The sequence below is a fragment of the Nelumbo nucifera genome, chromosome 6, assembly GCF_055504915.1.
Source record: "Nelumbo nucifera cultivar China Antique chromosome 6, China Antique-T2T, whole genome shotgun sequence".
Lineage (NCBI taxonomy): Eukaryota > Viridiplantae > Streptophyta > Magnoliopsida > Proteales > Nelumbonaceae > Nelumbo > Nelumbo nucifera.
The window spans coordinates 46,200,661-46,218,445 of NC_142654.1; the positions used below are offsets into that span (position 1 = coordinate 46,200,661).

A 17,785-nucleotide genomic window follows, 5' to 3' on the forward strand; every position below is an offset into this window, starting at 1 on the left:
CTTCAGCAGTATTAATGAACTTAGAAATCATGTCCTCTAAATTTCCCTTCTTTTTTTGAGGGGAAGACTGTTGTTGAAATTCCATGGGTGCTTTTTGTTGGTTGTTATTTCACAAAAAATTCGGATGACTCCTCCACCCTGGATTGTATGAATTCGAATAGGGGTTGAAATTTGGCTTGCCACCATGAAGAACGAAATTAGCACTTTATTGTGAAGCAAAATGATTCCTACCTGACAATCTGAATTTATATGTCCCAATTGGCTACAAAGGTCACATGGATTACAAGATGACACATTTATTGCTGCAACACTAAGATTGTTTAATTTTTTATTCAAACTAGCAAGCTAAGCAGATAAAGCTGCAAAAGAATCTATATGATGCACTCCCCTTCGATCAGCTTGGTCATTATTCCATTGGTAGTTATTTGATACCATTTCTTCCACTAGATCATAGGCTTCCTCTGGAGTTTTCCTCGTGATTGTGCCTCCTACAGCTGCATCGATAATCGAGCGATTAGATGGAGTAATACCATTATAAAAAGTTTGAATTTGACGCCAAACTAGTATTCTATGGTGAGGACACTTCCTAAGCATCTCTTTAAATCGTTCCCACACCTCATACAGAGATTCCCTCTCTAGTTGAACAAAAGTAGTGATATCATTGATCAATTTTTCTGTTTTAGAGGGAGGAAAATACTTAGCCAAAAATTTTTGAGTCAAGTCATTCCAAGTAGTGATACTTCCTATAGGGAGTGAGTTAAGCCAATCCTTAGCTCTATAACGTAATGAAAATGGAAAAAGTCTAAGCCTAATAGCATCATCACTAACTCCATTATGCTTGAATGTATCACATATTTCTAGGAACTTAACAATGTGTGCATTAGGATCATCACTCAGCAACCCACTAAACTGAATACTCGTTTGGATCATTTGGATAATCGCAGGCTTGATCTTGAAATTATTGGCTTGAATCATTGGCTAGCTGATGCTAGAAGTAGCCCCATCAATTGTTGGACAAGCATAGTCCAAAAGGATTTGATTTGCTTCGTCTACCATCTCTTCCTCAACTTCTTCTGCTGGTTTACCTTCTTCGACCTTCTCTCTCTCTTTACTTTTGTTGGCTCTTTGTAGTATGCGAAGGGTTCTCTCTATTGCATGGTCGAATTTTGCTAGTTCTTCGCCTTTAGTGCATGTCATACACTAATTAATCTAAACAAAGCAAGAATTTGAACACATTAAATAAAGAGTAAAATCCAAATTAACCAAGGTTAAGATTACATAAAAAAGGAGGACAAAATAAGAATCCCTAATAATGAGTTTGGTCCCTAAAAGCTAGGTGGTTAGCTTAGGAGATAGGAATAGGAGAAGAATAAGCTACCAAAAAAATAGACAAAAAAATGAAAATAAAAGTCTAAGATAAAAAAAGAAAATTATAAAAATAATAAATCCCTACTATAAACAAATAAATAAACATAGTTCTGTAAAGAAATATAAAACTATAAATGTAAAAAATAGTAATAAAATAAATAGTAGTTAAAAAATAAAAAAAAAAACAATAAAAAAAATGTTGATAAGGTACACTCTCTTTTGTGATGGTTGTTCTTATGATTTGTTGTTTCTATCAATTTGCTTATGTAGTTGCCTATTTTGTGTCTATGCATGATGCTTGTTTGGAACCTAATGTAGGCCCCTCCTAATGGAGTCACTATTAAATCAAAATGATTTTGATACCCTTCTCGGAGCTCCCATCACCTCCATTACCCAACTGATGGGTGGAAATTCCATTTTCAGCCCAAGTGGCAAGTGAGTCATTTTCCAACGATCGCACTATTCGACCATATTGTTCGATTCCGAAATGTCGTTTTATTTATGTAATTTAGTGAAGCTTCTGTTTGTTAAGACTTTGAAAAGTTGTTTTATTTATTTTCTTGATTCTTTTGCTTATTGATCAACTCTGGCCAATCTAAATCTAAACAATTAATTCAATCAACCGAGTTAGTTTAGTTTATTGATATATGCTCTTATGTACTTTGTATCGCTTTTCCAATGAACAGAATTTATCATTATTTTTATCCATTGTGACTACTAACGAAAACTATCATTTTCTTTTTGTTAATATGTTTTGCACCTTAGCATCTAGTGGTTAGGAATTTACTTGAGGGCAAAAATCTGTTTTGGGGTTTTACACTAGAATCACCGTCACTAGAAGGTTCACTTTCGGTGGATTAAATTTGAAATCATTCCTTTGAAACTGCATAATTTTGGCTTTACCTCTGAATTTTCTAACTAAGAGATTGTTTTCTGGATAACCCTCAAAGCACGCTATTTGAAAACATGTTTTTAGGTCAAATAGTTATTTCCAAAAAGCACACTTTTATCACAAAACATTATTCCAACAAGGATTTCCCATTCAAATAGTTATTTCCAAAAACATGCTTTCAATGCCATCTTCTAAGATATGTAAAACATGTTATCATCCAGCTCCGAAATTATATCATTTTGTGGTTTTAAAACATGGTTTTTCTTTTTTACAATAAAAATATGACTATGAGTTAGGTTAACAAATTTTGAAATGAGTTTTTACACATTCATTACACCTTTTGCAATGTATTCTGAATCCTGCGATGAAGTTATGATATACTGATATATTCTGAATAGTATGATATAACTGTCGATAATGGATATATTTTGATTTGTGGGATGAATTTTGACCATGCTTATATATAAATACACATATACATATACACTCTTATCTCCTGGAAACCCTAGGATTGCACTCAGATTCCCCGGCAACCCAAGGAAAGCCCTGGCAACCCCAAGCGCGCTCACATTGCTTGGCAACCCCAGGAAGGCCCTGACAACTGAAGTGATGAGAGATCCATCATATGGATGGCCGAACCCTATAGGAAGGTTGGGCGAAATTTAAAAAATTTCTCTCTCCCATTTGGGAATCGCATTCCCTATTATAGAAAACTACATTTTCAATGATCATTCTTGAACAAAACTGGACCAGATTTGAAACCAAAGGAAATACCTGATACGGAATTAAAAAGAATTCCCAATATAGGTGTACGCCCAAAGAGGCCACCAAATCTGCCTCCACTGAAGATGACACAGCGAATATTGAGGTAGGATCAGCAGGATCAGTTCTTCAACAAGAACCTGGGATTCTTCACCAAGAATCAACTAGGGTGATGTGAGCACGACTTGTAATTGTTTCTTCACCAAGAAAAAATATCAAGAACACTTAAAACTGGGATGGTGCTAAGAACAAAGGAAGAGAAGAGACTGCAGAGAGGAGTGTGTTCTCTTCATGGAATTCGCCCCCTATTTATAATCCCTTTAGGATCGGCTTCCTAATTTGATATGAGATTTCCTAATCTAAATCTTGTATTTAGATGTGGACTCTCAAGTTCATAAGACCTATCTTATCCAACTACTAATCCCAGTCAGATTATAACTCCAAAAGTGGCCCAATTTAATTAAACCATTTAAGCCCAGTTCAAAATGGGCTTTAGGCCCATTAAGTCATGTTGCTAACTTAACCCATTAAGTGCTGGCTAGTTTGGTTCTCTTTGTATGGTGTTGGACCCTAGAATTGATCTACACATCAACCACATGGGTTCAGCCTAACCTTTGTTACAAGACCTGGCCGAATTCACTGTAAGTCAAAGTGAACCCCTGAGTCCATCAACATGGGCTCCTAATAAGCCCAACATTTACACTAAATGGTCCTTGGGTGGAGTCATCTTGTGAAAACCCAAGGACTGTGGGCAGATGCAAGATTAGCCCATCAGGTATTACCCTTAATGGTCTTACACTTAACCTCTCAGCCCATAATGATCAAACATTGCCCGACAAGAGAGGACCTCTCCCTCGGCTGCAAGGTACAATGCTACACTCTCTACTCATATGAATCCAGGAATTAAAATATTTTGCAAACCAATTTGAAACCATAATATATAAGTATATTTTTATATAAATATATTTTCCAAAACCAAATTTCAAACACTTTTGAAATCCACTACCGGTAGTTTAGGTTTCCATTAGAGAGTGCATTTCCCCGATCATTCACTTTGTCCAACAAAGGGGATGATCCTGTCACTATGATCACCCACTCAGGTGAATTCTTGGACTACCCCAACATACCCAGGTTTTGACCTGGTAAAGGATTTCACTAATTGGCATATCGAAGACAGCCCAATCCGACACATAGTGCAGTACCATAGTTGAGTCTAGGGGTGAGGTGTAACATTCCAGTTTTGCCCATCTATCTCCAAGGTCCAGAGAAATACTAGAATTTGGTCCGGTTCAAGGTTTCAAGAAAACCCACACTTTATGTACCTCAAGTATCAGTCTGGCAGCTGAGACAAGACACCCCATCCAATTTGGCAGCACAACAATGTTAGCCTTGGCATGACAAATCTCCCTAGATCTATCCAATGGCTGTGAAGATTCTAAACTAACATAAGTCTCATAAGTGTCTAATTTAAGGGTATTACAAAGAAACATACCATAACAACATGAATCAATTATGCACTTTATTCATTTACAATAAATGACAATAAGTACATCAATCTGATTGGAGGTAAGGGCATACACTGTCTAACAACTCCCACTTGCACTTAGGTCCAATCGGGTACAAGTCGGAGTCTCATACTTTCCACGTGTTTCTCAAACACTTTCTGTGTCAATGGCTTAGTCAATGGGTCTACTACATTTTCCGCTGATGCTACCTTCTGAATCAGGACGTCCCCTCTACCAACTATCTACTGTAGTACATGGTACTTCCTCTCGATGAGCTTTGACTTCGAGTGGGCTCTTCGCTCCTTAGCCTGAGCAATGGCTCCAATTTTGTCACACAACAATGGAATGGGTGATGTGCTAAATGGCACTCCTAATTCCTGAATGAACTTCTTCATCCATACAACTTCCTTGGCAGCTTAACTTGGGGTAATGTATTCGGCCTCGGTTGTGGAATCTACAGTGGACCCTTGTTTGTTGCTCTTCCAGCTAACTGCATAGGACCCCATTGTAAAGATGTATCCAGGTGTAGACTTTCTATCATCTAGGTCTGACTGGAAATCAGCCTCAGTATACCCCTACATCTGTAGTGAACTACCATCGAATACCAGACAAAACTCTTTTGTCCTTTCGAAGGTATTTTAGTATGTGTTTCACTGCTACCTAGTGCTCCTGACCTAGGTTAGATCAAAACCTACTTACCACACTCACTGCCTGAGCAATGTCGGGCCGAGTGCACAGCATGACATACATGATACTCCTTACGGCTGAAGCATAGGGAGTTTCTCTCATGCCCTCAATCTCCTCGAGAGTCTTGGGAGACATGCCCTTGGAGAGTGACTCCATGCCTGAAAGGAATATTTCCTTTCTTGGAGTTCTCCATACTATATCTTTTCACTATCTTGTCAATGTAAGTAGATTGGGATAATATTATTATCCTCTTTGATCTATCTCTATAGAGTTGAAGACCCAAGATGTAGGAGGCTTCTCCAAGATCTTTAATGGAGAATTGCTATGAAAGCCACATTTTCATGGTAGTTAACATCCCTACATCATTCCCAATGAGTATGATGTCATCTACATACAGAACCAGGAACGTAACCTTATCTCCCACTATCTTCTTGTAAACACAGGGCTCATCCAGATTCTGCTCAAAGTCAAACCGGAAGTTCTAGCTCCTAGAAGCTTGCCTAAGTCCATATATGGATCGATTAAGTTTACATACCATGTGTTCCTGACCTGCATCAATGAATCCTTGTGGTTGCTGCATATAGATATCTCCAGTAACATCTCCGTTTAGGAATGCAATTTTGACATCCATTTGTCAAATCTCGTACTCATGATATGCTGCTATAGCTAGCAGGATCTTAATGGATTTAAGCATGGCCACAGGCAAAAAGGTTTCCTCATAGTCGATTCCCTCTTTCTGAGTATACTGATAACTCTGCATTTTGATGCCTTAAGGGCATCAATTCAAGGGTATTTTCGGTCGTAGAGTAGTCAAAGTGCACCCTTTTCCCAGTTAAAATCATTTATTATGTGACCTCTAAGGGTCTCTCTGCAAATTATGGAGAAAATTGGAAAGTTTTCATGGCTGAAATGCAGTTTTTGGGAAGCTTGTGTGAAGTCTAGCTGAGAGAGGGGGTGTTTTTGTAAATAACCGAGGATAGAAGAGCGCCTCCTATCTGCTAAACCCTATTGGTGCCCATCCTACTGTATTACCATGCTCCCCTCGCATTAGCAAACCCTAGGGAGCCTTTTTAACCTAATCTTCTCCTCCTTAGATAACCCTAGCCACCCATATGTGAAATCTCCATCATCCACTCCTAATCTCCAACCATCCATTTTAGGGCTCTCCTTTGTAGCTTCTAAACCCTAGGGTGCCACCTATTCTGCTAATCCTCACCATTAAATCTCAGCCACTCCCTCCATCCTATATCCCAACCATTCAATTTAGGGCACCACATATTCTTTCAATCTTAACCCTTCAACCCTTGATTTTCTAATCTACACCCTCCATTTTTGAACTTCCAAATCTCAGCCCTACATAATATTGGGTGCCCTCTCCTTCCATTTTCAGCCATAGGATCACCCAAAAACCATCTTAGCCAGCCATTAGAAACCCTAGGGCATCCCTGACTTTGCTAAATCCCAGGTGTTGCCCCCCATCTTTCTCCCTATTTCTAGTAGTGTCCACCATTCTCTATAAAAAGGGTCATAGGGGCCCTGTAGAAGGGGTTGGTCAATTCACCAAGGTAAGAAGGAAGGCTGATCTTGAAAAGTTCAAGGGTAGAGGAAGAGGAGGATGCCCAGGCAAGAGGAGGGGTTCCAACTTGTAGTTCGTCAACACCACTATTGCCACCTTTGAATTTGAATCCCAACTAGTCTCTTTAGCTTTAGTTTTAATTTCTGTTCTTGCATTTCTAGTTCCATTTCTTTCTTCCTACAATTTATTTTCATTCTATTTGATCTTTGTTTTCTTTTCTACAGATCTGGAATTCGGCCAGGTAAGACGGAAGGCCTAGCTCGAGAAGTTTGAGGGTCGAAGGAGAGATCCAGAGACTGCTACCTTTGATCGGATTCTCAGACATTTTTATTTTGTTCCTGTTATTTATTTGTCTTTGTTATTTTATTCTTATCCAGTTGTTATTCTTATGCAATTTCCCTCGCTTCCCTATGGATACGACCCATTCTCACCCATTTACTACGTTACTAGTTGTTTGAGAATCGGTAAAATTCTATAAATGTTTAAATTGGCGTTCCGGAGTGTTTAACGATGTGCTTCAGGACACACAAAGTTTTTGGCACCGTTGCCAAGCACGAAGAAAAATTTTATTTACATTTTCCAGATCTGTTTCATTATTTTTTTCTTTTTCATTTTATTAACTGATCCATTACCTCAGTTTAATTCTTGTTTCTCTTTGATTCTATAGGACAGAATAGCGAAAGGTGGGGTACCAGAGCGTTGTAGGACTGTGAGATGGAAGAGAAGAGAAGAGAAATTGGATTGCGTTTTACGTGGGGTTCCATTTTATTTTTAATTTTCTTATTTTTATTTTCAAATTCTTTCTTTTTTTGATAGAATAGTTATTTTTGAATTTTTAATTAATTTCTTTTTTTTTTCTAGATCTGATTTATTTTTTAGTATTATTTTGCTTCCATTTTGTTTCTAGATCTATTTTTTTTCTTTATTTTAATTCTTGTTCGAATTTCTGCTTTATTTGGTTAGTATTTTTCTTTCATTTTAGATAAAAAAACAGAATTTTTTTTGTTTATTTTATTTTATTTTATTTCATTTCCACATAATTTTTTGTTGTTTATTTTATTTTCAATTTAATTTTTAGAATAGCAATTTTCTTGTTAGAATTTATTTTGGTAGTTGTAATTTTTTTTATTTTGGTAGTTGAATAATTAATTGTTAACTAGGAAATTGTCCAAAGTTTCGAATTTGAATTTAAATTTCAAATTTAAAATTTAATTTTAATTTCAAATTTTAATTTTAATTTTAATTTCAAATTTTAATTTTAATTTTAATTTCAAATTTTAATTTTAATTTTAATTTCAATTCGAATCTAAATTTGAATTTCAAATTTTGAATTTCAAAGAAAATTAAAAAATATATAAAAAATAAAATAAATAGAAAAAAATTTGTGTTTAATATTTGAAAATTCTTGTATTTGCATTCCAACATTAAGGGTTTCATATTCTAGAGCATGCATCATATAGGTTTATTTAATTTCTGAAATTACTTTGTTAGTTGTTAATGTGCTAGGTTTTCTATTTATTTTAATTGTTTCTTGTGCTTAGTTTATTTTATTCTTTTATGTTATCTTGCTGAATTACATTTTAGAAATAATTGTTCATGCATTGTAATTAGTTGCATTCATTTTGTTTGATTGTTTTTCTTTCCGTTGATCCATTTAAGGGCAATCCAACCTAAATAAGATAAGGTGGGGATTTCATCAACCTTCCTTGGCCCAAAAATCATCACCATTCACGTGCGGTTTACCCTAACCCTAATTTAAAATTTGGATAGAAAGATCCCTTAGGGAAGCCCCACATTTGGTTCAAAGGTGTGTTGAATTTTAGGAGAGCTTGAAATTATTTTCCATAAACAGCGGTTGGTGTCTAAGAGGTTAAACGACTAAGCCTAAGCGGGTTTTGTGGTTACTTAATTAGGTCCTTGCGAGAGCAAGGGGAGCCTCCCACATCCCCACCTCTTACCTAGCTAACCAAAGGAAGTGGTGTAATTCCAAGTGAACCTAAGAGGATTCACATTGGTTGAACCACTAGTTTAGTAAACCCTAGGTCAGCCCCTAGGTCGTGTGGTTGATTTGCTTGCATTTTTTTTTAATTTAAAAACTCATTTGAATTTAAATTTCAAAAATTTAAATTTCAAATTTCAAAAAAATAAAAAATAAAAAAAAAATTAAAAATTCAAATTTGAATTGAAATTTTAGGAATTTGAATTTCAAAATCTGAACTTGAATTTAAATTTCAAATAATTAAATTTCGAATTAAAAAGAAAAAAGAAAGAGAAAATAAAAAAATTTAAAAATTCAAATTTGAATTTAAATTTCAAAATCTGAATTTGAATTTAAATTTCAAAATTTAAATTTCCAAATAAAAAGAAAAAAAGAGAAAATAAAAAATTTAAAAATTCAAATTTGAATTTAAATTTGAAAATCTGAATTTGAATTTAAATTTCGAATTAAAAAATAAAAAACCAAATTTGAGTTTAAATTTCATAATTTCGATTTCAAGATCAAAATTTAAAATTAAAATTCAAAATTTAAATTTCAAATTTCAAAAAAAAATAATAAGGAAAAGGGGGTTAAAATAAAATGAATTCAATGGCCGGAGTTTGTGGAATGAGAAATTACTTCCAACCTGAACCACAAATTGATTGGAACCACGTGTCTCAACAACTGGACAAGATTAATGGTATGGCCCAAAGACTTGACGAAGTCCTTACACGTTGTCAACAAAGTGGACCATACCCAACCTTGTCATCCTATCCATCATCTTCCATCTGTGCAAGCCCGTCCCATCATGTCAGTCAGTGCCCTATGGCGGGCCCATGTCAACCAGTCTGTTCAAACCAAATACATGTGGCTAACAAATTTTTCCAACCTAAGGCTAGCCCATTCTCTAGTTCATATAACCCTGGGTAGGAAAATCAGCCCAATTTCAATTGTAGGGCCCAAGTCCAAGAAAACCCCTTGCTAGATATGCACTCTTAGTGGTCTAAAGCCCAGACCCATTGGGAGTACAATGATTACCATGGGACTCAACCGGCTCAACCATGTCAAACCTATACACCATCCCAACAGCAATACCACCTATCTAACACCATGGCCCACCAATTTCAGAGGCCACAAGTACAGAGTTCATTCCAGTAGGTGTACCCTAGGAACCAACAAGTCCAACCGTATCAAGCTTACCCACAACCTCCTCAAGTGCGTATAGTAGATGACCAATTCATGCAACTTTAGCAGTTTATCCTAAATCAACAGTTGTCCATTAATAGACTAGAGAGCCAAATAGGACAACTAGCTAAAACCAAGGCGAGGAGAGAAGTAGGGTAAATATCGAGTTAACCAGTTGCGACTCCTAGAAATCATCCATTGGGTTTTCCTCCACAACAAATTCAACCACCTCCTAGGAACCCTTAGCCTGAAAATGCCAAAGTTGTTACAACCTTAAGGAGTGGGAGGAGGTTAGAGGACCCGTGTGAGAAAAAGAGAGTTAATGAAGAAGAAAATGAGCATGAAGACACTAAGTTGGGAGGATAAGAAGAAGGAAAGGAAACTTTAGAAGAAGAACCTTTAGTGAACCAACCCGTAGTTCCCTTTCCAACTACACTCACAGTGGGACCGGTGTGAAAGAAGAAAGAGACTCGCAACGAGGAGAGTAGGGAAGTCCATATTAACTTCCTTCTCCTCGACGCGTCCAACATGTCACAGCCTATGCCAAGTTTTTAAAAGAGCTGTGTACTCAAATGATGGAGCCACAATTGGCCCCACAAAAAATGATGCTCTCAATAGATGTTAGTGCAGATCTCTTAAAGCAACTTCCCCGAAAAGTGAAAGACCCTGGTGCTCCTCTCATAAGCTGTGTCATCTTTGGAGTCACCTTCGATCGGGCCCTATTGAATCTTGGGGACAGTATAAATCTACTTTCATCCATTTATGACAGGTTCAGGACCGATGAGTTAAAACCTACCCTAGTAATTCTGCAACTCGCTGATTGGTCAATCAAGAATCCTAGAAGTGTTATTGAGGACGTCATTGTCAGGGCAGAGGGTTGTCGTTTCCTAGTGGATTTTATCATCCTAGATATGACCCCAACCAAGGAACTAAACCATATCCGGATGATCTTAAGGTATCTGTTTCTAGCAACGGCTAATACAAATATCAATTGTAGATCGGGAGAAATGGACATTTCATTAGGGGACCAGAAAGTCTGGTTAAACATTTTTAGTGTCTCTAAGTATCCAAACCTAGGGGAAGATGAGTGCAAGGAGGATATAGTGGACAATCTTTTAGATGCCCTACCCTTTTGTTAGCCCAATCTGAACCCTATCTGTCGGAAGATGAAAGTGAATCAGGGAGTTTAGATGCGAACAGTGCGTGAGTGTGTTCGACTGAAGACATTAAACTTAGCACTAGTTGGGAGGCAACCCAACATAGTTTTTAGTTTTTCTGCTTTTAGGATTAGGGAGAGAAATTAAGACCCTTTGATCGGATCGAGGTGGCGAGTATCTCTTTGATGAATTTAGGGACTACTTAAAGGTTAATGGGATAGTATCACAGCTAGCTCCTCTTGCTACACCACAACTAAACAGTGTGTCAGAGAGGAGGAACCGGACTTTATTGGATATGGTTCGATGACTTCTCATACACTTAGAGTTGCCCACATCCTTTGGGGTTATGCAGTGGAGACTACGATATACGTGCTGAACTAGGTTCCAACCAAATCAATTCCGAAGACTCCCTATGAGCTTTGGACCGGAAAGAAACCAAGTGTGAGACACTTAAAGATTTGGAGTTGTCTGGCACATGTTTAAAGAACGTGCGGACAAATTGGAATCCAAGACCAGTCGTTGCATATTCTTCGTAGGCTACCCTAGGGCATTGTGGGTTACCTATTCTATGACCGAGGAGAACAGAAGGTGTTCTGTAGTCGAAATGCCCATTTCTTTGAAGATTATTACATCTTGAACAATTATCGTCAGGAAGTTGTTCTTGATGAGGAAAGCTCAGGGGTAGTGGGAGGTGTCCCACCAGTTCTAGGTAATGACCAACCTAGAGGATCTACCCGGGTTTCCAGGCCTCCACTCCGTTTCGGCTTGAGGAGGATCTCGTGACTAATATGGAAGCTATGTTGGACATAGATTCCTTGAAGTAGGTAGATGCCATGAGGGCCGAGATGGATTCAATGGAGACCAATGGAGAATGGACTCTGGTAGATCCGCCCCCTGGGGTAAAAGTAATTGGTTGCAAATGGATCTATAAGAGGAAGAAGGGCCCCGATGGTAAGGTTGAGACCTGCAAGGCTCATCTTGTGGAAAATGGGTATAGTCAGAAAGAAGGAATCGATTATGAGGAAACCTTTTCGTCGGTGGCCATGCTTAAATCCATTAGGATCCTGCTAGCTGTAACAGCATACCATGATTATGAGATTTGGCAAATGGATGTCAAAACTACATTACTGAATGGAGATCTTAGTGAAAATATCTACATGCCATAATCGCAAGGTTTCATAGCTTCAGGTCCGGAAAACATGGTATGTAAATTAAATAGATCCATATATGGACTTAATCAAGCTTCTAGGAGTTGGAACATCTGGTTTGACTCTACCGTCAAAAGGTTTCACTTTGAGCAAAACCCGGATGAGCCCTGTGTTTACAAGAAATCCTGTGGGGATAAGGTTACGTTCTTGGTTCTGTATGTAGATGACATTGTACTCATTGGCAATGATGTAGGAATGTTAACTACGGTGAAAGTGTCACGTTCATAGCAATTCTCCATGAAAGATCTAGGAGAAGCATCCTATATATACTAGGTCTTCAACTCTATATAGATAGATTGAAGAGGATAATAGTATTACCCCAATTTGCTTACATTGATAAGATAGTCAAGAGATATAGCATGGAGAACTCCAAGAAAGAAAATGTTCCTTTCAAGCATGGAGTCACTCCCTCCAACGACATGTCTCCCAAGACACCCGAGAAGATTGAGGGCATGAAGCCCTATGCCTCAGCCGTAGGGAGCATCATGTATGCCATGTTGTGAATTCGTCCTGACATCTCTCAGGCAGTGAGTGTAGTAAAAAAATTCCAGGCCAACCTAGGGCAGGAGCATTGGACTACAATGAAAAACATACTAAAGTACTTTCAAAGGACAAAAGAGTTTTGTCTGGTATTCGATGGTAGTTCACTACAAATCCAGGGGTATACTGATGTCGACTTCCAGTCAGATCCAGATGATAGAAAGTCTACATATGGATATGTTTTCACGATAGGATTGTGTGTTGTTTGCTGGAAATGTAGCAAACAGGGGTCTACGTTGGATTCCACAACTGAAGCCGAATACATTGCTGCCAGTGAAGTTGCCAAAGAAGCCGTATGGATGAAGTTCATTCAAGAATTGGGAGTACTTCCATCTAGCACATCACCCATTCCACTATTGTGTGACAACACTGGAGCTATCGCTTTGGCTATGGAGCCACGAGCCCACTCAAAATCGAAGCACATCGAGGGGAAGTACCATGTACTGCGGGACGTAGTTAGAAGAGGGGACATCCTGATTTAGAAAGTAGCATCAGCGGAGAATGTAACAGACCCATTGACTAGGCCTCTGACAAAGAAAGTGTTTGAGAAACACATGGAAAGCATGTGACTCCGGCTTATACCATATTGGACCTAAGTGCAAGTGGGAGCTGTTAAACAGTGTATGCCCTTAGCTCCAATCAGAATGATGTACATTATGCCACTTATTGTAAATGAATAAAGTATGTATTTGATTCATGTTATTGTGGTGTGTTTCTGTGTATAACCCTTAAACTAGACACGAATGAGACTTGTGTTAGTTCAAAATCTTCACAACCGTTGGATAGATCTGGGGATATTTATCTTGCCAAGGCTGACACTGATGTGCCGCCAAGTTGGTTGGGGTGGCTTGTCTCAACTGCTAGGGTGAGACATGAGGTACATGTAGTGTGGGTTTTCTTGAAACCCTGAACTGGACGAGAATTCTAGTATTGCCCTGGACCTTGGAGATAGTGGGGCAAAATTGAAAAGTTAGACCTGACCCCTAGACTTGATTATGATACTGCACTAGGTGTCAGATTGGGTTGTCTTTGATATGCCAATCAGTGAGATCCTTTGAGGGGGTCAAAACCTGGGTATATTGGGATAGTCCGAAAATTCATCTGAGTGGATGATCATAGTGACAGGATCAGCCTCTTTGTCAGACAAAGTGAATGATCAAGGATGCACTCTCTCTGATGGAAACCAAAGCTGTCGGCAGCTGATTTCAACCATTGAAATTTGTTTTGAAAAATATATTTATATAAAGATATACATATATATTATGGTTTCAAAATGTTTGCAAAAGGTTTTAATTCCCGGGATCCATGTGAGTAGAGAGTACAACACTGTTCCTTGCAGCCGAGGGAGAGGTCCTCTCTTGTCGGGCAGTGTTTGATCATTATGGTCTAAGAGGTTAAGTATAAGACCATTGAGGGTAATACCTGATGGGCTAATCTTGCATCTGCCCACAGTCCTTGGGTTTTTATAAGGTGGCTTGGCCCAGGGACCATTTAGTGTAAATGTTGGGCCCATTAAGAACCAATGGTGACTGTTCCTTGTAGCCCAGGAGAGGTCCTCTCTTGTCAGGCAGTGTTTGATCATTATGGGCTAAGAGGTTAAGTGTAAGACCATTGCTGGTAATACCTGATGGGCTAATCTTGCATCTGCCCACAGTCCTTGGGTTTTTATAAGGTGGCTTGACCCAGGGACCATTTAGTGTAAATGTTGGGCCCATTAAGAACCCATGGTGATGGACTCAGGGGTTCACTGTCTCCAACAGTGAATTCGGCCAGGCCTTGTAACAGAGGCTAGGCTGAAGCAATGTGGCTGATGTGTGGATCAATGTTTGGGTCCCACGCCATACAAGGATACCCAACTGGGCACCAGTATGGAGGATAAGTGAGCACATGGACTTAATGGGCCTAAAGCCCAATTTGAACTGGTTTAATATAATTAATTAACGAGGGGCGGTTTTGGGATTTAGATCAGTAGATAGGATAAGGGAATGCCCCTATCCACTCAGAGAGTACAGATCCAAATAAAGATTTGGATTAGGAAACTCCTAATAAGATTAGGAGGGTTGTTCTTTATCTGTAGATAGGATAAGGAATTATCCTTATCTCTTAAAGAGAGTTCAGATCCAAATACAAAACTTGGATTAGGAAACTCTTAATGGGATTAGGAGAACCTTTCTTTAAGGCTATAAATAGAGGAGGAGGGTGAACCCTAATTCCCCAATCAGATTACTGATACAAGAGAGAAGACAGCTGTAGTTGGACTGATACCATTTTCTGCTCTTGCCTTCTTCTGTTGCTTCCGCCATTGCCAATTCGATCTCCTCCTGTAGGAGCGATCAAGAAAGGTTCTTGATAGCAGTTTTTGGAGAAGAACTTATCTAAAGTCGTGCTCACTCGCCCTCCATCAGATTCATGGTGAAGAATCAGGTTTTTGCTGAAGGACCACCCTGCTGATTCTATTCCAATCTATACTGTGTCATCTTCAGTGAGAGCAGTCTTTGGAGATCACCTTGGGCGTGAACACCTTCATTGGGAGTTATTACCACTCTGTATCTGGTATATCCATCTCCTACCTTTTTGTTTTCAGATATGGTCTGGCTTAGGGTTCAAGATTGTCCTTGAAAATGCAATTTTCTAAAATAGGGAATGTGATTCCCACATGGGAGAGAGAAATTTTTTAAATTTCGCCCAACCTACCTACAGGTAGACCTTTTCATGGGCCAGGTGGCCTAATGGGCCGGCCTGGCACCAGGATAGGCTTGAACATGTTTATAGGCCCACGAGCTTAAACTCGGGCCAAAAAGCCCAGCTTGGAATAAATTCGAGCCAGGCTTGGGTTTTGTCAAAATAGCCCAACCTGAGCCCAGCCCGGCCCGGCCAGAACTAAAATTAGACTTAAAAAGGGTTATGTGATTATGTCCATTTGAATAAATTTTTTTATTTAATAATTTAAAATTGTGTTTTAAAACGTAAAAGAAAGGGAAAAAAACCATCTTGTAGCCCCATTATTCTTTTAAATAGGAAAAAAAAAAACATATGAATTTTTAATTCTAATTTCAAAAGGGAAAATTGTAAATTTTTTTATTAGGTCGGGCTTCGGGCTCGGTCTCAGGCTTCGGGCTTTTTATCAGGGCCGGACTCAGGCCCAAGTTATAGGCCCGTTGGTCGGGTCGGGCTCGGGCTCGGGTCTAGCGTATTTCCATTAATGATGAGTAAAAGCCCGACCCGAGCCCGGCCCAGCCTGGTCCACGAATAGGTCTACTTGTAGGGTTCGGCCATCCATATGATGGATCTCTCATCCCTTCAGATTGCGCAGAAGGAAGGATTTTCGGAGATTAGGGTTTGCCCATCTACGAGTTGCAGTTTGAGAAACTGCAAGCTGCGAACTAACCTTTGTTTTGCGGGGTAGCAGATCTACGAACAGCCCTTGTACTGATTCTTGATTCTCTTTTATCAGTAATTTAATTTTAGATCATAATATTGAATTAATTCTTGAATTAAAAATCAAACCCTAAACCCATTCGAACCAGATTGGACCAAACTGGTTGGACCAATTCTGTGGTTCGATGGGGGTTGTTCTCAGCCCTATTTTTTCACTCTTGGGTCAAGGGATTGATAGTTAATTGCAAGATCTAATTCGGCCCACACTTGTGAAGCCAAGTTTTAATGTGTTAAAACTGCTTAAGCCCATTAACTGCATAAAAGCTATATGGGCTGAATTGCTCTTTTCTATTCAGCCCATATACCTAGATAATATTAATCAGTAATATAATGAATTTTTATGGGCTTTAATAATGGGTTTTACAGATATTATTTGATTGGATCAATTTTATCCCTGCATGAGATGTATGGATGTGTGATGTGCAACGTTCATGGGCCATAAGTACTTGGCCCATGCTGATACAATAGTGGCTCTTCCGCACACCATGGCTGAATGCACATCATTTCCATGGTCTCCCTAAAGATCATTGGATGATCTCTCTTCATGGTGGGCCGCAAACCTCCCCAAGAGGAACCGTGAGGATCCCTAGCCGTTTAGGGCCCACCTAAATCTGGCTTTATGAAAGTTAGTGGGAGCCACTTTGGTTTGACCTAAATTAAAATAGGGCGTAATATTTTTGTTCCCTCCTGAAATATGAGTCCATGTGATAAGGAGGTTCATATGATGAACTCTCTAAAGGCCTTCCATCATTAGCATGAAGATGGGTCCTTCACTAATGAGGAAACGCACCATAAAATTGGGCTATCCATTTGCTGTTGGATTTGTTGGGCTAAGAATTCTGCCTTAGAGTGTCCGGGTGATAGGGCTTCTGAGGCCCGTAGGAGGGACTACCAGGAATGGGAAGAGAAAAATTCCCTACCACATTGCTACATCATAGCCTCCTTGGATAATCTGATACAACGATAGTTCTATCAGATCGTATTGAACAAGGATATCTTAGATAGTGTGAGGACAATATACGAAGAGCAAAATCGTTCTACTCGGCAGAAGGTCTTGAAACAGTTCATGACAATGTAGATGTCCAAGAACCAGCAGGTTCATGACCATTGTCTAAAGATGATGGATTATATTAATGAATTTGAGGCTCTTGGATCTGGGTTGGACCATGTCACCAAGGTAGATGCCATCCTAAATTCTCTGCCTCCTTCCTTCAATCAGTTCATCATGAACTACAACATGAACAAGCTAAATGTTAGCATCTAGGAACTCAGCAATATGTTTTAGAGGGCCAAGGAACTGATTAAGATGGATGAACTCATTGCCATGCTTGTTGAAGCCAACAAATCGAGCAAGAAGAAGAGGAAGGCAAAGAGAAAGCCTTAGAAGAAAGCTACTAAGTCTAAGAAGTAGAGGAAAGACAAAGCATCGGATGCTTGTCACTTCTGCAGACAGGCCGACCACTGGAAGAGGAACTATCCTTAGTAATTT

At 38.9% G+C, this 17,785-nt stretch overlaps 1 non-coding gene across 1 annotated transcript; it reads left to right on the plus strand.

Moving 5' to 3' along the window:
* The first annotated feature begins 565 nt into the window (after positions 1-565).
* Positions 566-672, plus strand: LOC148790835 (small nucleolar RNA R71). Its single transcript, XR_016078060.1, has one exon. It is a non-coding gene; the product is annotated as a small nucleolar RNA R71 (small nucleolar RNA).
* The last annotated feature ends 17,113 nt before the right edge of the window (positions 673-17,785 follow it).